Below are 23722 nucleotides of genomic sequence, written 5' to 3'. Positions count from 1 at the left end.
CCCTGAAAGATCAATGAGGCTGTCTGTGTGGAATCACTGCTGATGGGGGAGATACTGAACACATATTTTGCGTTAGGATTTACTGTGGTGAAAGACATGGAAGCTCGGTAAGTTAGGAAAATACATAGTGATGTCTTGAAAAGAGTGCACATTGGAGAACAGGAGGTGCTGGATGTCTTAAAATGCAATAAGTTAGATAAAACCTTGGGACATGGTCAGATATATCCCAGCGCCTTGTGAGAAGCGAGGGAGGAAATTACAGGACCCCTTCCAGAGATATTTGTATCATCAACAGCTACTACAGACCAGTGAGACTGATGGCAGGGTGGTAAGTTGTTGGAGGAGATTCTGAGAGAAACGATCATCGTGCATTTGGAAAGGTAAGGACAGATTAATGATCGTCAGCATGCCTTTGTGCACGGGAAATCATGCCTCAAACCTGGGAGTGGAGGTAGACAAGTGAGAGGTCAAAGCAGAGCAGTACACGATGTCCACACGAAATTTATCAAGGCCTTTGACAAGGTTCTGCATGGCAGGCTGGTTAGTAAGTTTAGATCAGACATAACCAGGGAGCGCTCATCAACTGGATACAAATCAGGATTCACGGTAGGAGACAGAGCATGTTCATAAAGGGTGACTGCTCAAACTGCAGGCCTGTGACCAACGATGTGCCATGGGGTTCGGTGCTGGGTCACTGTTGTGCATCATTTACGTAAACAGTTTGGATGATAATACAGTCGCCATGGTTATCAAGTTTGTGAGTGAGACTGAAATTAGTGATAAAGTGGACAGTGAAGAGGGTTATCGAAGAGTACAATGGGATCAACAGTACTGCTGGACCAGTGAGGTTAGGAATAACAGGTGGAGAAATGCAAGATGTTGTATTGTGGTAAAGCAGACCAGGCTGGACTTGTACAATTAATGTTCGGGCCCAGGGTACTGTTGTCAGTGACCCAGTGATGCAGGTACACAGTTTTTTGAAAGTAGCGTCACGGGTAGACAGGCTGGTGAAGCAGGTGTTTGGGAGGGTTACCCTTCATTGGGCAGAGCATTGAGAGTAGGAGTTGGGATGTCATGGTGTATCTGTACAGGATATTAGTGAGGCCTCTGTATAAGCATTGTTGATTATCTGGAAAAAACCAACTTGTTCACGTCTGTCCTTTAGGGAGGGTTATCTGACATTCTTACCTGGTCTGGCTCACATGTGACTCCAGTCCCACAATAATATGGCCGACTCTGAGCTGCACCTGGGCAATTAGCAGGAGGGCAATGTATGCTGGTCCAACCGGTGACATCCTTAGGCCGTGAATGAATCAATGAAAAATACAGATGTCTATCCCTACCTTTGCAAATGGCTCTAGCTGCAGCAATCCGTACTGGCTTTGTAATGTTGTTCAGGCCTTTGCCCCTCTCTGTAACACTCTCACCACCTCCAGCACCTTCAATTCTCCCTGTTCCGCTACTCTGATTAAACACTGACAATATTTCCTCTTCCCACTGCACTCCTCCATATTTCTAAATGTTGGTTACTTCAGAATTGATCAGTTTTTTTTTCAGCTCTTAATCAAATCGGCCAAGACCGTCTGAAGTGGGAAGGAGCATTGGGAAGGTGTCGAGCACCTCGAGACTTTCTGTGGGGAAAACTGGAATCCAGGAGAAAACAGCACAAGGAGCGCGCTGTCATATCAACGTCCCACCCACCCCCTTTCCATGTCCACCTTCTGCCTCAAGTGTAACAGAGTCTGTGGAAGGCCACATCGGTCTGGACAGCCAACTCCAGACTCCCCCACCCCCACTGAGTGGGAGAGAGTCAGCCTCATCTGTGAGCCACTGCCATAGAGATGATGAGATAGGAAGGTTGAATCCCCTCACAATTATCCCAGTGCCTTTGTTACAAATTCAAATAATTCCCTGTTAATACAGTGTCTAATAATGTGCTATCACTCAGTATCTCTCCATCTGGTATCCCTCGCTGGGTCAGTCTATTTACTTCCTCTGTCAGCATTTCTCCCTCTTACAGATGGTCTGAGATCCTGAGTCAACAGAATTATCCATTCCAGAGAGATGCAGCAGCACAGACAAGGGATGGAGACTGGGATTATCGAGATCTCTGCTGGACTCAGTGCCACTCTGCATGTGTTCTCCTCATTGCATCAGTCTAATTTCCCATTCTGTCTATTTCTGTCTCATACAGGTAATCAGGATGTTCCTAACTCCTGTCTCATCCATCACCTCATTGAAACTGGTTGGTCAGCCAGAGACAGATGGAGAGGGAGATCTGGAGCCTTCAGTAATTCCTGCAGCTGTTAAGATCGCTCACAGTACACAACACAGGGTGGAAGTAGTAGACTTCTATATTCAGACCTGGAAGACCAGACATAGATACAGAGCTGGGTAAGGAACAGCAACATTCTAGACTTCATTCTCACCATCTTGTGAGGGTCCTGCTTTCACCTCTTCTGTACTGGTCCTCAATGCGACAGCACAGGGGATCGCAGGCATCAATCCTGCCCATGCTGTTTTAGTGATCTCTGTAATATTCTCCAGTCCCAATAATCCTTCCTCTGTTTGGAATCTCCTCTAGTCCACATCATTCTCTGTGTCTCTGTCTCTGTCTCTGTCTCTGTCTCTGTCTCTGTCTCTGTCAGGTTCTCCAATCCCCAACACCCTAATCCCTAACCTTCTCCAGTAGATACTAAATTCCTTTATCCCTGTAAACCCTGACAGCCCTGTCTATCCCTGTAAGCTCCTCCCACCAATACCACCCTCCATGTCAATGTATTTGTCTTTAACCTCTCCATCGGTCCCTACCTCTGTAATCTTCTCCAGCTCCTACAACCCTTCCTTAGCTGTGAAAAATTTGTAATCTCCTTTATCCTTCTCCAATTCTTTGATCTTTATCTTGTTAAATTTCACCCTCATTCCCGACACCATACCCCTCCCGACCACAGGAACCTCTTTCAGTTTGTGCAACCCTCCCCATCTGTGTAACTGTCTCCAACCCAGTAACCTGGCATTCTCCATTGCCTTCCTATCTCTGTAGCCTCCAGAGCCTAGAAGCCTTCTTATATTTGTAAATGTCTTCAGTCACGACAACCTTCCATATCTCTGTTAGTATGCACAATAATCTCCTAGATGAAACAGACCCCTGTCTGTGCCTCTCAGTCTGCCTGCCTCTTCCTATCTCCATCCCTATCCCTATCTCCAGAATCTAATCCAGCTCCCTCTATCTCTGTAAATTCCTTCAATCCCCAAACCCCTTTGTCCCACTGACATTCTTGACCACATGTAACTCTGTTTAGCTCATAACATCCTTGAGCCCCTGTCAGCCTCCCTATCTCTGTAACCTCTACACATCTGTTCAACCCCCCACAACTGAGGAATGACTCCCTGTATTCACCATAAGGAAGATGGAATGACAGTGATCAGATATGTGGGAACTGTCATTCCGGAGATGTAGCTGCAGAATGCCCATCGCTGGGAAGTGAATACTGAAGGGTTGTTTGGATGGAGTCATAGAGTCAGAGATGTACAGCATGGAAACTGACCCTTCGGTCCAACCGCTGTGCAGCTATCCCAACCCAATCTCGTCCCAATAGGTAGACTAGGCAAAAAGCCAACAAGTTATGAAGGAAGCTTGAGGTTAATGCATTAATGAGACAGTCATGTAGATCTGAATATGAAAAGCGGAGCTGAGAATAAACAAGCAGCAGCAACCGTTAGCAGGAATTCGTTTGCAGGCACCAGACAGTGATGGGAATGTCAATATGCTTACAGTCAGGACACTGAATGTACGTATGGCAAGGGCAGTACAGTAACTGTGTGTGACAGTGGTCTCCATGCCGACTGATACAGCCATGAGCCTGTTGGATTGAATTTGTTGGTGTGAATATAAATGGCAGAATTGTAAGGGTGTAGGAGGGGTGTACTGGTACAGGGGATATGGTATATTTGAATTATCAGAAGCCTATTATGCAAGTTCCAATAAGGGCTAAAGAGTAATTTGGGAGAGAATAGGGCTCCTTAAAGATCATAAGGTCGCCTATGTGTGGAACCAGAGGAGATGGGTGAGATATTAGACAAAATAGTCTTGTCAGTATTTACTGTGGAGAAAGACATGGAAGGTCAGGAACGTGGGGAAATAAATAGTGATGTCTTGGAAAGAATCCTCAACAGAGAAGAGAAAGTACTGGAATCTTAAAACAAATAAAGCTAGATCAATCCTCAGTAGCTCATTAGGTCAATCCGAGAATATTGTGGGAAGCTAGGGAAGAGATTGCAGGATCCCTTACAGAGATATGTATATTAGGCACAGTAAGATGTTGGAAGACTGGAGGTTGGCTAATGCTGTTCCATCACTGAAGGACTGCAGGGAAAATCCAGGAAATTACAGCCCCGTGAGAACTGTGATGGGGAAGTTGTTGGAGGAGATTCTGAGAGAAAAGAGATCCTTACATTTACAAAGGCAAGGCCTGATTCGAGATGGTCAGCATGGCTTTGTGAGTGGGAAACCACGTTTCACAAACCGGATTGACTCTTCGAGGAGGTGGCCAAGGATAGTTGAAAGCAGAGCAGTCAACATTGTCCACATGGACTTTAGCATCTAATCAAGAGGAAGGAGGAAGCTTACTTAAGGTTGAGGAAGCAAGGATCAGACAGGGCTCCAGAGAGTTGTATTGGGTGGCACGGTGTCTCAGTGGTTAGCACTGCTACCTAATAGCTCCACGGACTCCATTTCGATTATAGCCTCAGGCTACTGTCTCTGGGGTGTTTGCGCATTCTCCCTGTGGGTTTCCTCCAGGTGCTCCGGTTTCCCCCCCACAGCCCAAAGATGTGCCAGTTTGGTGGCTTAGCCATGCTAAATTACCCATAGTGTTCAGGGATGGGTAGGTTTGGTGCATTAGTCAGTGCAAATGGAGAGTAATAGGGTGGGGGAATGGGGCTGGGTTGGATACTGTTTGGAGGGTTGGTATGGAGGTGTTGGGCCAAATGGCCCATTTCCACACTGTAGGGATTCTCTGAAGGTACCAGGAAACAACCAAGAGATGGACTTAGGGCAACTAGAAGGGGGCATGAAAAAGCATTGTTGGGAAGGATTAAGGAAAACCGTGAGGCATTCTCCACTTATGCGAGGAACAAGAGCAAGGCCAGAGTGAGGATAAGGTCAATCTGGGATAGTGGAAGGAACTTGTACCTGGAGTCACAGGAGGTAGGGGAGGTCCTTAATGAATACTATGCCTCAGTATTCACTGCTGAGAAGGGTCTTGTCGTTTGTGAGGACAGCGTGAAACAGGCTGATGTACGTGAACAGGTGGATGTTAAGAAGGAGGATGTGCTGAGAATTTTGTAAAAGATAAGGACACATAAGTCACTGACCCACACTGGATGCATCCAAAGTTACTACAGCAACTGAGGGAGTGGATTGCTGCGCACCTGGTGATGACCTTTGCACCCTCACTGTCCACTGGAGTTGGACCAGATGATTGGAGGCAGGAAAATATTATTCCCTTGTTCAGGAAAGGGAATAGGGATAATCCTGGGAATTGCACACCTGTCAGTCTTATGTCTGTGGTGTGCAGATTATTGGAGAGGACTCTGGGAGACAGGATTTATTATTCCTTGGAAAACCCTAGTTTGATTAGAGATAGTCAGTGTGGTTTAGTAAGGGGCAGGTCATGCCTTACAAGTCTTATTGAATCTTTTGAGAATGTGACAAAACATCTTTATGGCTCATTCAGAAAGTGCAGAGGCATGGGGTACAGGGAAACCTGTGTGTATGGACACAGGATTACTGGCCCACAGAAGACTGAGGGTGATGATAGATGGAAAGCATTCATCCTGGAGCTCAGTGACCAGTGCTTTTCTGCAGGGAGAGGTTACACAACCTCTGCTCTTTGTGAGTTTATGAATGACTTGGATGTGTGATTGAAAGAGTCGGTTAGTAAGTTTCCCAATGACACAAAGGTTGGTGGAGTGGTTGATAGTGTAGAGGGCTGTTGTAGGTTGCAACGGAACATTGACAGGATGCAGAGTTGGGCTGAGAAGTGGCAGATGGAGTTCAATCTGGGAAAAGTGTGAAGTCATTCACTTTGAAGATTGAATTTGAATGCAGAATACAGAGGTAAAGGCAGGATCTTTGGCAGTGTGGAGGAACAGAGGGATCTTGGGTACCAAGTCCATAGATCCCTCAAAGTAGCCACCCAAGCTGATTGGCTTGTTAAGAAGCAATGTATTGTGTGGGATTTCATTAGTTTGGGGATTGAGTTTTAAAGCTGTAAGGTTATGCTGCAGCTGTACAGAGCCCTGGTTAGACCCCACTTGGAATATTGTGTTCAGTTCTGGTCCTATCATTGCAGGAAGGATGTGGAAGCTTTAGAGAGGGTAAAGAGGAGATTTACCAGGATGCTGCCTGTAATGGAGAACATGTCTTATGATGAAAGTTTGAGGGAGCTAAGGCTTTTCTCATTGGAGTGAAGAAGGGTGAGGGGTGACTTGGCACAGGTGAACAAGGTGATGAGAGTCATAGATTGAATAGAGAGAGATATTTTTTACCCTCATATAAACAGTTATTACAAGGGGGCATAATTTTCGGGTGATTAGTGGATGGTTAAGGGAAGATTTTAGAGGTAGGTTTGTTACATACAGAGTGGTGGCTGAGTGGAATGCACTGCCAGCGGTGGGAGTAAAATTAGATGCATTAGGGACGTTTAATATACTTCTGGATAGGTACATAGATGATAATAAAATGAAGGGTATGGAAGTTAGAGTCCTAGAGATGTACAACACGGAAACAGACACTTCAGTCCAACCTGTCCATGCCGACCAGACATCCCAACCCAATCTAGTCCCACCTGCCAGCACCCGGTCCATATCCCTCCAAATCCCTACTATTCAAATACCCAAACAAATACCTCTTAAATGTTGTAATTGTACCAGTCTCCACCACTTCCTCTGGCAGCTCATTCCATGCACATACTACCCTCTGCATGAAAAAGTTGTCCCTTAGGTCTCTTTTATATCTATCCCCTTTCATCCATAACCTATGCCCTCTAGTTCTGGACACCCCAACCCCAGAGAAAAGACTTTGTCTATTTACCCTATCCATGCCTCTCATAATTTTGTAAACCTCTGTAATGTCATCCCTCAGCCTCCGACACGCCAAAGAAAACAGTACCAGACTTTTCAGCCTCTTCCTATAGCTCAAATCCTCCAGCCCTGGCAACATCCTTGTAAATCTTTTCTGAACCCTTTCAAGTTTCCCAACATCTTTCCGATAGTAACGAAACCAAAATTGCTCGCAATATTCCAACAGTGGCCTAACCAATGTCCTGTACAGCCGCAACATGACCTCCCAACTCCTGTACTCAATACTCTGACCAATAAAGGAAAGCATAACAAACGCCTTCTTCACTATCCTATCTATCTGCGACTCCACTTTCAAGGAGCTATGAACCTACACCTGAAGGTCTCTTGCTTCAGCAACATACCCGAGGACCTTACCATTAAGTGTGTAAGTCCTGCTAAGATTTGCTTTCCCAAAATACAGCACCTCGCATTTATCTGAATTAAACTCTATCTGCCACTTTTATTTTTGATCTTATGGTCGGATAAAAGATTGGCATGTCATCATGGCCAAAGGATCTTGTTCTACGTGTCGTATGGTAAGCTGGGTAATAAGCTCAGATCAGTGTAAAAGATTATGGCGTTCAGGAGGAGTTTGTCAACTGGACAGAAAATTGGGCTTGATGGAGACAGAGAGTGGTGGGAGACATGGCGTTTTCCTGACTGGAGACATGTGACCAGCGGTGGAGTGGGTCCCCTGCTGTTTGTCATTTAGATAAATGGTTTGGATGGGAATATTGTTAAGTAAGTTAAGTAAGTTTTTTGAGTGACACTGAAATTGGTGGTAAACTGGACAGTGATGAAGGTTATCTGTGATACAACAGAATGAACAGTACTGCTGGGATAGTGAGCTGAAGAATAGCAGATGAAGTTGAATTAAATAAATGTGAAGTGTTCCATTTTGGTGAAACAAACCAGGGTGGGACCTGTACAGTTAATGTTCGGGCCCTGGGTAGTGTTGTCAGTCAGGGACCCAGGGATGCAGGTAGACAGTTCTTTGAAAGTGGTGTCACAGGTAGACAGGCTGGTGAAGTAGACATTTGGGATGGTTACCTCCATTGGGGAGAGCATTGAGAGTAGGAGTTGGGATGTCATATTGTATCTGTACAAGACATTGGTCAGGTCACCATAAAAGCATTGTTGATCAGTGGGAAGAACTCATCTGGTTCCCTAACCTCCTTTTGTGTAGACCATCTGACATTCTAACATGGTCTGGCTAACATGTCACTCCAAACCCACTGCAATATGGCTGACTCTGAGCTGTCCTCTGGGTAATTAACAGTGACACCCACATGCCATGAATGAATAAATAAAAATACACATGTCCCTCTCTACCTTTGCAAACCCCTCCAGCTGCAGCAATCCGTACTGGTTTTGTAACATCGTTCAGGCCCTGACCACTCTCAGCAACACTCTTACCACCTCCGGCACTTTCACCTCTCCCTGTTCCTTTTGTGACATTGAACCCTGACACTGATTCCCCTTCCCACTCCCCAACTTCTGCGAGCAGACCCTTTGCAATCCCTTTAACACTTACTCCTAAAACACACTCTCACTTCAGGATTTTAAGTACTTTTTGTGATCTTCTAAGCCTCATAATCTAATATGATACATTTTGTCCTGAGTGAGGGGCCAGTGTGAATTTCTTGCTGAGGTTTTGTCTGTTTCAGTGGAATGTTCTTTTGTTGAGTGATTTAAACTGTCCTTTCAAATGTTTTCCACTGTTCATTTATAGGCACAGATTTCAGTCTATTTCGCCTCTTTACCTTGGTCAGTTCTCATCTCAAACCCATGTCATTGGCTGTTTTTGTTTCTGGTTGTAGCATGTCCTTTCTGTGACTCACTTTAAAACTTTATATTTCTTTAAACTGCACATTATCACAATTTCCCGAAGGATCTCTCCAGGTGACATTACTCATTCACTTAGTTTCATCACACAACGGTCGCTCTGAGATAGTTATGTCCCTAGCCAGTTGCACAATTTGTTATTCAAAGAAACACTGAAAAAAAATTATCTGAACTCCTCTTCCAATGTTCCTGTTGTCAGTGTGACTGTCCCAGATTATGGGAATATTGAAGTTTCCCAAAATTATCACGAAGTGTTAAAAAAATTCCAATGAGTTCCTGTGTAATGCAGTGATGAGCAATGGAATGCTGTTCGGTGGCTAAAACTGTTCTGCTCCTTGTGTCCTTGGCAAGTAGTAGCCAGAATTTACATTCAGACTGACTCTACTTCATGATCTGAGGTCAAATGATTTCACTGTAATGCCTTTCTTATCCATTATTGTTCGCGTTACCCATTTTCCTGAGTTTCCACAAGGTTGTGATCCATTGAATATTTATGTCCACCTTTTGTTCGCCCTGTAACCACGTCTCTCTGGTGTCTAAATCTCTTCTTATCACTGCATCACAAATCCATCAACCTTATTGAAGACAGTTAAAAATCACACAACACCAGATTATAGTCCAACAGGTTTAATTGGAAGCACACTAGCTTTCAGAACAACGCTTCTTCATCAGGTGATAGTGGGGAGCTCGATCGTAACACAGAGTTTATAGCAAAAATTTAGTGTGATGTAACTGACATTATACATTGAAGAATTGATTGTCTGTTAAGCCTTTCATCGTTTAGAATACAGTGATAGTTTCAGTTCTTTCATGTGTAAATCACAAAACATTTTTTTAAAAGTTGCATTCTCGGGTTAGCTGTTAACAATGGTGATAGCTAGACAATATGTTGAAGGTGTTAGACCCCTGTGTTCTCTGTCTATGACCTGATATTTAGATTGATTCTAATCTAAAAAGTGAGATAAGAGTTTGACATAAATTCATGCAGTCTTTGAGCGCAGAGTTCTACATGAATGTATGCAGTTTTTGAGCAAAGTACAATGTAATCCTGCAAGTACAATTCACCCCACAAAATATATGTGTGTCTGTGGGTCTTTGTATGTCTGTGTGTGTCTGTCTGGGGTGGGGGTTGTGAGTGTGAGAAAGTGTGTGTGTAGTGGGTGCAGAGTGTCTTAAGTCTGTGAGGGAGTGCATGTGTGAGTGTGGGAGTGTGTGTGTCTATAAGGGTGGGTGTGTGTGGGTGTCTGTGTGCGCGTCTGTGTGTACCTGTGTCCGTATGTATGTGAGAGTGTGTGTGTGTAGTGCAATGGTGATCACCTGTAATGTGACGTGAACCCAAGGTCCCGGTTGAGGCCCTCCCTATGGGTACCGAACTTAGCTATCAGCCTCTGCTCGGCCACTTTTCTCTGCTGCCTGTCCCGAAGTCCACCTTGGAGGATGGTCACCCGAAGGAGTCCTGAGGGCCATCTGCTTTATCCTCTATTACAACGTCTTCACTGTCCACTATGCCACCCTCCAGCCTTTCCAGCACATCACACATGGCTATCAATGGTACAAATATCTTTGCTCGGTGCTCCACAATGTTCTGTGATACACTTAATCAGGTCCTGGGGCTTTCCATAGCTTTGTGTTTTAAAAACTTCTGTAACATGCACTCTTTTCAAGTCCTAGAGATGTACAGCATGGAAACAGACCCTTCGGTCCAACTCGTTGATGCTGACTAGAAGATGTAAATAAGTCCATCCCATTTACCAGCATTTGGCCCATGTACTTATAAACCCTTATTATTCATATACACATCCAAATATCTCTTAAATGTTGTCATAGTATCAGTACATGCTACATTCTCTCTCAGCTCATTCCATACACACACCACCGTGTGCATAAAAAAGCTGTCCCTTCAGTGCCGTTTAAACCTTTCCCCTTTAACCTTAAACCTATGCCCTCTAGTTTTGGACACTCCAACCCCTGGGAAAGGACCTTGAATGTTTACCCAATCCATACCCCTCATGTTTATATAAACCTCTATGAGGTCACCCCTCAGTCTCCGATGTTCCAGTAAAAATAACCCCAGCTTATTCAGCAGTAACCCTGGCAACATCTTGTCAATCTTTTCTGAGCACTTTCAACTTTCACAACATCCTTCCTATAGCGGGGATACTGGAATTGCAGAGAACTCCAAATGTGGTCTAACGTATTACTCTTGTTCCCGGAGTTCCCCAGTCTTTGTCCACAATAAGTTCTGGAGTAAAAATGTGTTTAAGGTCTTACCCATATCCTGCGGTTCCACACACCAATGGTCTCATTGATCTTTAAGGGACAGCATTTTGTCTCGAGTTACTCTTTTACTCAATATATTTATACAATCACTTTTGGATTCTCCTTATCATTCTCTGCCAAGGCTATTGCATGTACACTTTCTGCAATCCTGATTTCTACCCAAAGTGTATTGCTAAAGTCCCTGTGATCCTCAGGGATTCTCTTGGTCCAGCTGGCTATACCTGACATGTGCCCCCTTTTCCTTGACCAGACCCTCAATAGACAGCCAGTGTTTCCGAATGCTGTCAGCATTGACCTGCACACAAACAAGAACATGCTGGTGGTGATCGCTCAATTTGTCTAACTTTTAAAATATTCTCACTTGCCAGGCTTCCCTTTCCCTGCAAATAGACTCACCAACCACCTTTTGAGAGTTCCTGGCTAATATTGTCAAGATTAGTCTGGCCCCATTTTATAACTTGAACCTTTGGACCAGCTCTGTCCTTTTCCATCGCTATTTTCAAACTATCAGACTTGAGTCACTTTGGCAAAATGCTTTCCCACTCACACCTCAGTCCCTTTCCCTAACTTGTTTCCCAAGGGGAGGTCAGGTTTTGGCCCTTTCTCTTTTCAGGCCATTTACATATAGATTGGGAGTTTTATGGAACACAATTACCAAATTCCTCCCTTCCAAACACTGAACACTGGCAGTCCCAGTCTAGGTTTGAAAAGTTTAAAAACCCCAACCATAACAGCCCTATTATTATGGTTGATATTTGAGATCTCTTGATATGTTTGTTCCTCAATCTGCCACAGATTATTTGGGGTCAGTAGGACAATCGTGTCAGAGTGATGACCCATTCTTATTTCTCAGTTCCACTAACATAGCGTCACTGGGTGATCCCACGGGAATATCCTCCCTAGGTACTGATGTAATGATTCATGCAATGAAAACCCACCACCACACGTCCTCTGTTGCCTCCCCTTCCTGTAGCATCTCTACCTTGAAACAATGAGCTGTCAGTCCTGCCCCTCCCTCAGCTGTGTTTCTGTAATAACTATGATATCCCAGTCCCATGTTCCAATCCATGCCCTGAGTTCATCTTCCTTAGCTGTCAGGTCCCTTGCATTGAAATAAATGCAGTTTAATCATCAGTTCCCCCTCCCCCATTCCCTGCTATGTTCTTGCCTGCCTTGTCTGCTGAAATTGCTGTCTTTAACTAGTGCACCAACCTCAATCTTCTTTCTGGTTTTATGACTGTTTAAGATACAACACCCTGCCAGATTAGATTATATCCTCTCAAGCAGCTGTACCAATTCGCCCCATCAGGATGTGGGTCCCCCTCCTGCTCCCAGTTCAGGTGCCTTCCCCACCCTGTCAACCTGTGCTGACACCTTCAGACATCCAGGGACTTGCCCACCAAGGTCCCGGTGTTTCTCAGTTCTCCAGGAGGACCTACCCTTCATGATGTATATCCTTCGCTTATGAGACTTCCCACAGTGCATTACCTCACAGTGATCAGAAGTAAACTCCATCTGCCATTACTCAGAGTGTGTACAACTCTGAGTATGACTAACTTCATCCAGTCTCCCCAACCGTCCCTACCTCTAATTGTCGAGAGAATGCACAACCCTCCCTATTGCGTTAACCTCCTCCAGTCCCTCTCATGGACACCATCTATGTAAGCTTCTCCTGTTCCTGACTATATTTTCCTCCTGTTCCAATAAACCCTTGTGAACTTTGTGACCTAGTCCAATCTCTGCAGTGCTCTGTGTAATCAGCCTCACTGTGCCTGGAACCTGGCTTCAAATCCAGCCTTGGCCGACTGTCCGTGTGGACTTTGCCTGTTCTCCCCTGACTGTGTGGGTTTCTTCGGGTGCTCTGGTTTCCTGCCATAGTCCAACATTTGCACGATGCGTGATTGGCCATCATAAGTTGACTGTAGTATTCAGGCAAGTGTGGTTTAGGTGAGTTCACCATGAGGAATGCAGGGTTTATTGGACAGGGAGAGGGATGGGTCTAGTTAGGATGCTCATTAGAGGGGTTGGTGTGGACTTGTTGGGCCGAATGGTCTGTTTCCACACTGTGAAGATTCTATTCAGGTTATTGCCCAGTCCTGTCAACCATCCCTGTCTCTTGGACCTTGCCTCATCCCCAATACTCCCCTTATATGTGTAATCTCCAACAGACTCTAAAACATTCCTTGGTGATGTAAGCTTCTCCAGTCCTTACCATGATCGCTATGACTGTTACCTCTTCCTGCTTTTAGAACAATCCCTATAACTATTGCCATTTGTTACATCACTCCCAATCACTGTTCCATCCTGAAATCCCCCAAAACATTCACATCTCTGTAAACTCATCTGGATTGTCTATACTTCCTATTGACAGTCCCGTTCTGAGACTTTTTCTATATCAAAAAAATCATTAAGTGTAGGTAACCCTTATTATTGTAACCTTCTTCCAGTCTTACAGCACTGAGGATTTGTAGAAGCTCTTTTCAAACCGACAGCCATCTCTGTGTCTGTAATCTCCTCCACTCCCCATAATACATTGTCTCTGAGCTCCTCTGTAGTCCATTAAACATTCCCTAACACTGTCTGTATCAACATCACATACTCCAAAAACACAAACTTCCCTTTTTGTGTAAATCCCTACACCAGTCCCTATCCCTCTAAGCTCTGTCTAACAATACAACCCTCCATGTTTGTGTATTCACCTTCAGTCCCTACATTCCTCCCTGTCTGTGTAACCTTCTCCATCCATTTTTGCTTCAGTCTCTTCAACCGTTCTTATCAGTGTAATATCTTCCGGACCCGAAAGCTCTCCCTCTCTTTAACTTTCTCAGGCCACACAGCCCTCCCTATCTGTGACCTACTCCTGTCAGAGAACCCTTCCTCTGTGAACTGCTCTAACTCTTCAGCTCTCCATAAGCTCCTGCAGCTCTTACAGTCCTCCCTGTCGACATAACCTCTTCCAGTCCCTAAAACACCATCAGTCTGTAGAGACCCTACCACCATCCCTATCTGTGTTATCCTCTCAGGTCCCTGCAACACTCCTGATCTGTAGATCCCATTCCAATGCCTGTGCCTCTCCTGATCCTGTTCCAACAAGACTCATTAACTATGTAACATCCTCCCGTCACTATCACCCACCCTGTCATTGTAAGCTCCTCCAGTCTCTCCATCATCTACCTATCTCCATAACATTCTCCAGCTCATACACCCCTATCTGTGTAAACATCACCCTCCCATCCAACCCTGCCTACTGCAGGAACTTCCTCCCGTTTGTGCTATGCTCCCTTATCTGTGAAACTGTCTCCAACCAAAATTTCTACCCCAATGTCTGAAAAAAGGATCCGGATTCCACAGCCTTCATGTACAAATAAACCCCAGAACCTAAGTCTTCCTATATCTATAAACATCTTCAGTCACGATGACCCTCCATATCTCTGTGTGTTTTTCCAGTCGATAGAAACATCTTTATCTCTGTAATCTGCTCAGCTCCCTAAAACACTCCCTGTCGGTGTAATCCAGCCCTGTCCTACAAACATCCTTATCCCTGTAAACTTCTCCATCCCTCCCAACATTCCCAACTCCATGAGCCCGTCAGCCCTACAGCTCTCCACATTTCTGTAACCTCCTGTGGGTCTATGGTCCTCCTTCCCCGTGAAACCACCTCCAGTCCCCACATCCCTCCCAATCTGGGTCCTCTGCTCCAGATCAGACCATTGCTGTCTCTGTAAACACCTGCACTCCTGACAACTCTTCCCATTTGTGTAACCTCGTTCAGACCCCATACTCTCCAGCTTCCTGCATCCTCTTCATGCATTGCAACTAAAATCACATGTTTATGTAATATCCACCAGTGCTTAAACCTCCCCAACTCAGTAACCACTTACAGTCCTAACAAAACACCTAAACTGTGAAACCTCTCATTTCCCTACAATCCTCCCTCCCTCCCTCCTCAAATGCCTTCATCACCATGAAACCTCACAATTACTGAAGCCTCCTTTTGGCATTGCAACCCTCCTAATGCCTGCAAAATCCTCCTGTCCTGATATTCCTCTCTATCTCTGTAACCCCCACCACCCTCCAGTGCCCTTCTGGGGAACATGGCAGAGGATGGAAGATTTGTAAAGTCCGAGCCATGTTACGGCGGTAGAATCCTGGGAATTATAGATTTGGTCCTATGTTTGTGAAGTGCAGATTATTGGACAGGATTCTAAAGACTGGTTTTCCAAGCAGTCATAAATCGTTAGTTAAAGGTTAGACAGTCAGTATGGGTTTGTGTGGGGCAGGTCATGCCTCACCAACCTTATTGAATTATTTGCGGATATGGCAGAATACGTTGATGGCTCATTCAGAAAATAAGGAGGCATGGGATACAGGGAAATCTGTCTGTCCGGTTACAGGATTGGATGGCCTAGAGAAGACAGAGGGTGGCAGCAGATGGAGAGTATTGAGCCTGGAGCTCAGTGACCAGTGGGGTTCTGTAACAATCAGCTCTGGGACTCTGCTCTCTGTGATTTTTATAAATGACTTGGATGAGGATGTTGGAGAGTAGGTTAGTAAGTTTGCCAATAACATGAAGGTTGGTGGAGTGGTGGGGAATGTGGAGGGCTGTTGTAGGTTGCGATGGGACATTGACAGGATGCAGAGCTGGGCTGGAAGTGACAGAAGGAGTTCAATCTGGAAAAGTGTGAAGTGATTCATTCTGGAAGGTCGAACCTAAATACAGAATACAGGGTGAAAGGCAGAATACTTGGCAGTGTGGAGGGAACAGAGAGATCATGGGGTGTATATCCATTATTCCCTCAAGTTGCCACGCACGTTGATAGGGTTGTTAAAAAGCCATATGTTGTGTTGGCTTTCCTGAGAAGGGGATTGATTTTAAGAGCCGTGAGGTTTTACTGCATCTTTATAGCGTCCTGGTGAAATCACACTTGGAATATTGTGTTTACTTCTGCTTCCCTCTTACGGGAAGAATGTGCAAGTTTTAGAGAGTGTACACAGGTGATTTACCAGGATGCTGCCTGGAATGGAGGGCAGTTCTTATGAAGAACGTTTGAGGGAGCTAAGGCTTTTCTCATAGAAGTGAAGAAGGGAGTTGGATGACCTGGGTAGAGGTGAACAAAATGATGAGAGACACAGAGTGAGTGAATAGTCAGAGACGCTTCCTCCTATGGAATAAATGGCTATTACAAGGGGGTGTAATTTTAAGGTGAATGGAGGATGGATAAGAGGATAGAGAATGGTAGGTGGTAGGAATGCACTGCCAATGGTGGCAGTAAAATTAGACATATTCGGGACATTTAATAGACTCTTGGATAGACACATGGATATTAGTAAAATGAAGGATATGTAGTTTAGTTTGATCTCAGTCGGATAAAAAGTTGGCATGAAATCATGGCCGAAGGGTCTTGGGCTGAACTGTTCTGTGTTCTATGTTCTGTGTGGTAAACTGGGTAATAAGCTCAGATCAGTGTAAAAAGGATATGGCATTCAGGAGGAGCTAGTGAACTGGATACAAAAATTGGCTTGATGGTAGGAGACAGAGGGTGGTGGGAGACATGTTGTTTTTCTGACTGGAGGCATGTGACCAGCGGTGGAGTGGGTCCACTGTTGTTTGTCATTTGGATAAATGGTTTGGATGGGAATATTGGTTTCCTGGTAAGTAAGGTTTTTGGGTGACACTGAAATTGTTGGTAAAGTGGACAGTGGAGAAGGTTATCTCTGATATAACAGGATGAACAGTACTGCTGGGATAGTGGGCTGAAGAATAGCAGATGGAGTTCAATTAGATAAAGGTGAGGTGTTCCATTTTGGTGAAACAAACCAGGGTGGGACTTGTACAGTTAATGTTCGGGCCCTGGGTAGTGTCCTCAGTCAGTGACCCAGGTACACAGTTCTTTGAGTGTGGTGTCACAGGTAGACAGGCTGGTGAAGCAGGCGTTTGGGATGGTTACCTTCATTGGGGAGGGCATTAAGAATAAGAGTTGGGATGTCATGTTGTGGCTGTAAAAGATATTGGTGGGGCCACCATAAAACATTGTTGATCAGTAGGAAGAACTCATCTAGTTCACTAACCTCCTTTCGGGAAGGACATCAAATATTCTAACCTGGTATGGCCGACATGTGACTCCAGACCCAAAGCAATATGGCTGACTCTGAGCTACCCTCTCAGTAATTAGCAGAGGGGTCAAAGAACGTTGTTCCAGGCATTGACACCTACATCCCATGAATGAATATATAAAAATACCTATGTCCCTCCATACCTCTGCAAACACCTCCAGCTGCAGCAATCCGTACTGGCTTTGTAACACCCTGACCACTCTCTGTAACACTCTCACCACCTCCAGCACCTTCACCTCGCCCTGTTCCTATCGTGTCAATGAACCCTGACCATGGCTCCCCTACCCACAGCCCCCCTCCTGCGAGCAGACCCATTGCAATCCATTAACATTTACTCCTAAAACACACTCTCACTTCAGGATTTTAAGTACTTTCTGGTGATCTTCTCAGCCTCATAATCTCGTATGATCCCTTTTGTCCTGAGTGAGGGATCAGTGGGAATTTCTTGCTGAGGTTTTTACTGTTTCAATTGAATGTCCTTTTGTTGAGTGTTTTACACTGTACCTTCAAATGGTTTCCACTGTTCATTTACAGACACATATTTCAGTCTGTTTCGCCTGTTTACCTTGGTCAGTTCTCCTCTCAAACTCATGTAACTGGCTATTTTTGTTTCTAGCTGTAGCTTGTCCTTTCTATGATTCACTTTAAAACTTTATATTTCTTTAAACTGCACTTTATCACAATTTCCCAAAGGATCTCTGCAGGTGACATTACTCATTCACTAAGTTTCATTACACGGTCGCTCTGCGATAGTTATGTCCCTTAACAGTTGCACAATGTGTTTTTCAAAGAAACAGTGAAAACAAAATTAACCGAACTCCTCTTTCAATATCAATGTTGACCGTGTAATTGTCCCAGATTATACAAATATTGAAGTTTTCCAAAATTATCACAATGCCCTTGTTAAAAAATTCCAATGAGTTCCTGTGTAATGCAGTGATGAGCAATGAAATGCTGTTCAGTGGCTAAAACTGTTCTGCTGCTTGTGTCCTTGGCAAGTAGTCGCCAGAATTTACATTCAGACTGAATCTACTTCATGATCTGAGGCCAAATGCTTTCTCTGTAATGTCTTTGTTATCCATTATTGTTTGTGTTGTCCGTTTTGCCTGAGTTTGCATAAGATTGTGAATCACTGAATATTTTTGTTCACCCTGTCTCCCAGCTGTCTAAATCTCTTTAATCTTTGTGTCTCAAATCCATCTACCTTATAACAGCGACGTTGTCCATTCAAAACAAAACCACAACTTACTCTTTCCCACAATTTTCTGTCACAAATCTATTTGCTGATGTACAATTTTAGTTCAACTCTGTCCCTTCCTGCTCCGTTCTGCTTGTCTTCAGCTGCACTCACATACTGTTCCGATGCTCCATGTTTTCTCTCTGGATTTGGAAAGCTCCTTTCACCTGAAGCCTGTCCCTGCATCCTCTCTGTCATTTGAAAGCCCTGTCCATAAACCTACCTTCATGATTGGCCAGGACACTGCTCCCAGCACAGTTCCAGTGGGACCATCCTAATGGATTATTTATTGAATCAGGTATGGGATGTGGGTGTCTCTGGCTGACCAGCCTTTCTTGCCCAGTCCTAGAAGCCCTTGAACTGAGTGACTTGCTCGGCCATTTCAGAGGGGAATTGAGAGGCAAACCCTTTGCTGTGGGGATGTCGTGCAGACCACGTGAGGGTGGGCAGATGTCTTTCCCGAAAGGACAAGTGTTTGGGTTTTTTGTACATCAGTAATGGTCTCATACTTATTTGTGGATTGTTAATTACTATTTTTAAAATTATTGATTTCAAATTCCACCATTTCTGATGGTGGGATTCAAACCTGTCTCCCCTGAACATTAGCTGAGGTTTTGGGTACCTGCTCTCGCAATAAAACCATTCGGCCATCACTTCACCTGCTCACAGGTTGCTCATTCCTGACCGGTTATACCAGTGCATGATGAAGCAAAACCTGTTCTTCCAACACAGTTGTGTGTGATCCTGATATCTTCCAGCACTCTGGTGATATCACTTAGTATCTCGCGCTTTCTCTCTCTCTCTCTCTCTCTCTCCTTCTCTCTCTCCCTCCCCCTCTCTCTCTCTCTCTCTCTCTCTCTCTCGATTGAAGCTACACCAGAATCTGAGGCAACAGAATTCTCCACCACAGAGAGACGAGGCACGTACCTGCCCAAATTGAACATTTCTCCACCACTTCCCCTGGAAGCTCATTCCATAACTGCACCATCCTCTGTGTAGAAACTTTTCTCCTAAAATCACTTTTAAGTCTTTCCTCTCCACCCCATATTTTTGCCCACTAGAACACAGAACATGACAGCGCAATACAGACCCGATTTTGCACCAACGTGTGGAACCAATCTGAAGCCCAAGTAGCCAACACTATTCCAATTCTTGTCCAGATGCCCATCCAATGACCGTTTAAATGCCCTTAAAGTTGGTGAGTCTACCATTGTTCCAGATAATGCATTCCATGCCCCGACTATTCTGAGTAAAAAACCTACCTCTGGCATCTGTCCCATATCTATTTATTAATATTTATATCTACCTCAATGTAAAGCTGTCTCCCCTCGTGGTAGGCATCGCCACCCAAGAGAAAATACTCTCACTGTCCAAACCATCTCACATGCTGATTATCATATATGTCTCAATTAATTGACCTCAAACACATTCTTTTGAACAAAAACAGCTTGAAGTCCCTCAGCCTTTCCTTTCATAAGACCTTCCCTTCATACTGGGTAACTTCCTAGTAATTCTGCTCGGAATCATTTCGAAAGTTTACACATCCATCCTGTAATGCAGTGACCTGAAAAAATGTGGCCACACCCAGACTTTTGTACAGCTGCAGCATGATTTAATGGTTCTGAAACTCAACCCCTCTACCAAGATAAGCTCACACACTGAATGGCTTCTTAAAAAACCCATAAACCTGGGTGGAAACTTCCAAGGATCTCTGTACATGGACATAGAGATCTCTCTGTACATCTACACTACCAACAATCTTACCATTATCCCAGTACCCTGTGTTCCTGTTACTCCCTCCAGAGTGAATCGCCTCACACCTTTCCACATTAAACTCCATTTGCGAACTTTCAGTCCAGCTGTGCAGCTTATCTAAACCTTTCTGTAACCTACAACATCCTTCATCAATATCCACAACTCGACTGACCTTAGTGTCTTCTGCAAATTTACTAACCCATCCTTCAATGCCCTCATTCCGGTCAATTGACAGCAACAGTGGACCCAAAACACATCCTGGCAGTACCCACCAGTAACTGAACTCCAGGATCGATATTTCCCATCAACTACTACCCTCTGCCTTCTTTCAGTGAGCCAATTTTTGATCCAAACTGCTAAATCACCCACAATCCCATGCCTCCGTATTATGAGCAAAAGCCTACCATGGGGAACCTTAACAAACGCCTTACTGAAATACATATACACCACACCAACTGCTTTACCCTCATCCATCTCTTTGTTCACCTTCTTAAAGAACTCAATAAGGTTTGTGAAGGCACGACCTACCCTTCACAAAACCGTTTCGACTATCCCTAACCAACTTACTCATCTCCAGATGATTATAAATCCTATTCCTTACAAGCCTTTCTAACACTTTACCCAGAATCAAAGTAAGGCTCACAGGTCTATAACTACTAGGATAGTCTCCACTCCCCTGCTTGGGGTGGCACGGTGACACAGTGGTTAGCACTGCTGCCTCACAGCGCCAGAGACCCGGCTTCAATTCCTGCCTCAGCCAACTGTCTGTGTGGATTTTGCACATTCTTTTCGTGTTTGTGTGGGTTTCCTCCTGCTGTTCCGGTTTCCTCCCACAATCCAACATGTGCAGTTTAGGTGAATTGGCCATGCTAAATTGCCCATAGTGTTAGATGAAGGGGTAAATGTATATAAACATGTTTATATAAATGTCTGTAGGTTCACCCCTCAATCTCTGATGCTCCAGGGAAAATAGCCCCAGCCTATTCAGCAACAACCCTGGAAACATCTTATTCATCTTTTCTAAACCCTTTTGAGTTTCACAAAATCCTTCTGACAGCAGGGAGACTAGAATTGCATAGTGTACTCCAATTGTGTTGTAACGTAGTAATCTGAGTATCCCAGTCTTGGTGCACAGTAAGTCCTGGAATGAACAATTTGTTTAGGATCTAGCCATATCCAGAAGTCATGCACATCGATGGCTTCATTGATCTTTAAGGGCCTCTACTTTGTCCTGAGTTAGTCGTTTACTCTTATTGTATCTATATTATCTAAAATCAGTTTTGGATTGTACTCGTCCTTCTTTGCCGAGGCGATTTCATGTCCCCTTTCTGCATTCCTGATTTCCATCCTACAGCCCCTGTGATCCTCAGGGATTCCCTTGGTCCAGCTGGCTATACCTGACAAGTGCCCCCTTTTCCTTGACCAGACCCTCAATAGACAGCCAGTGTTTCCGAATGCTGTCAGCATTGACCTGCACACAAACAGAAACATGCTGGCACTGATCGCTCAGTTTAACTCACTTTTAAAATATTCTCACTTGCCAGACTTCGCTTTCCCTGTAAAGAGACTCTGCAATCACCTTTTGAAAGGACCTGGCTAATACGATCAAGATTAGACTGGCCCCATTTTATAACTTGAACTTGTGGACCAGGCCTGTCCTTTTGCATAGCTGTTTCCAAACTAATAGAACTGTGGTCACTTTGGCAAAATGCTTTCCCATCACCGTCTCAGTCCCTTTCCCTACCTTGTTTGCCAAAGGGAGGTCAGATTTTGCCCAATTCTGTTTTCAGGCCATTTATATATTGATTGCAAGTTTACTGGAAATCAATTACCAAAATCCTCCCTTGCAAACGCTGAACACTGGCAGTCCTGGTCGAAGATGGAAAGTTAAAAAAACATCTACCATAACAGCCCTATCATTATGATTGACATTTGAGATCTCCTGACATATTTGTTCCTCAGTCTGCCACTTGTTATTAGGGATTAGTAGGACAATCAAATCGAAGTGATGACCCATTCTTATTTCTCAGTTCCACTAACATAGCTTCGCTGGGTGATCCCACAGGAATATCCTCTCTAAGTACTGCTGGGATGAGTCATGCAATCAAAACACATCACCACACATCCTGTCTTGCCTCCCCTTCGATGCTTCCTGCAGTCCCTCTACCTTGAAACAATGAGCTGCCAGTCCTGCCCCTCCCTCAGCTGTGTTTCTGTAATAACTATAATATCCCAGTCCCATGTTCAAATCCAGGTCCTGAGTTCATCTTCCTTAGCTGTCAGGCCCCTTGCATTGAAATAAATGCAGTTTAATCATTAGTTTTCCCCCCTTCCCTGCTATGTTCTTGCCAGCCTTATCTCTTGAAATGGCTCTGTTTAACTTGTGTACCAGCCTCAATCTTCTTTCTGACCCTTCGACTGTTTAAGATACAACACCCTGCCAGATTAAATTATATCTTCTCAAGCAGCTCTAACAATTCGCCCCATCAGGATATGGGCCCCCTCCTGCTCCCAGTTCAGGTGCCTTCCCCACCCTGTCCATCTGTGCTGACACCTTCAGGGATCTTTGAGTTGTCCACTCAGGTCCCTGTGTTCCTCAGCACTCCGCAAGGTCCAAGCATTCATTTTGTCTGTCCTTCGCTTATCGTACCTCCCACAGAGTATGAACTCACATTGATCAGAACTAAACTCTACTCAGATTATCATCAGATCGTCATCAGACTGTAGCCTGAGACCATCCCCTTCACTCTGAACAACATCCTCACCTATCATGTCATCTGCAAACCGACTAATGATATCTTCTGCTTTCACATTGAAGTTATTATTCCCCAGAATAACCAGCGATCGTTCCTGCACAGATTCCTGTGGTACACCCGCTGGTGAAACAACTTCAAACACGGAAAAGATTATCCACCAATTTTGTTAGCAATTTGCCAACTTGCCTTGGATCCCTTGGGCTCTTTCCTTTTGGATCTGCCTTCCATGTGGGAACTTGTCAAAGGCCTTAATGAACTCCATGTAACCCACATCATCTGCACTGCCTTCTTCAGTATTTTTAGACACCATTTCAAAAAACTAAACTGAATTCCTCCTACAGTATCTTCCTCTACCAAATCCGTGATGACTTATCCGAGTTGATTCTTGCATTTGCAAGTGTTGATTCATCCTCAGGGTAGTATCCAATGATTTCCCTCCCCCTGCTGTCAGACTATCTGCTCTGTAATTACCTGGCCTATCCCTGCTGCCCTTCCTGAACAAAGGAACCACATTAGCGATCCTCCAGTCATTCAGCACTTCACCTGTGGCCAGCAAAGTATTAAATATATCCACCAGGGCTCCAGCAATCTCCTCCCTTACCTCCCATAG

General features: G+C 44.6%; 1 long non-coding RNA gene across 2 annotated transcripts in view; it reads left to right on the top strand.

Annotated features, from left to right (window-relative positions):
* LOC140487719 (uncharacterized) overlaps positions 1-23722 on the top strand; it is a 76652-nt gene that overhangs the window by 11906 nt on the left and 41024 nt on the right. For both annotated transcript variants that reach the window (XR_011962887.1, XR_011962888.1), the window contains exon 2: positions 2195-2394. This is a non-coding gene — a long non-coding RNA (uncharacterized lncRNA). The remainder of the gene's footprint in view (positions 1-2194; positions 2395-23722) is intronic.

The sequence above is a fragment of the Chiloscyllium punctatum genome, chromosome 17 (assembly GCF_047496795.1).
Source record: "Chiloscyllium punctatum isolate Juve2018m chromosome 17, sChiPun1.3, whole genome shotgun sequence".
Classification (NCBI taxonomy): domain Eukaryota; kingdom Metazoa; phylum Chordata; class Chondrichthyes; order Orectolobiformes; family Hemiscylliidae; genus Chiloscyllium; species Chiloscyllium punctatum.
Note: the sequence above shows the minus strand (reverse complement) of the source record. Positions and strands in the feature narration are given on the sequence as shown.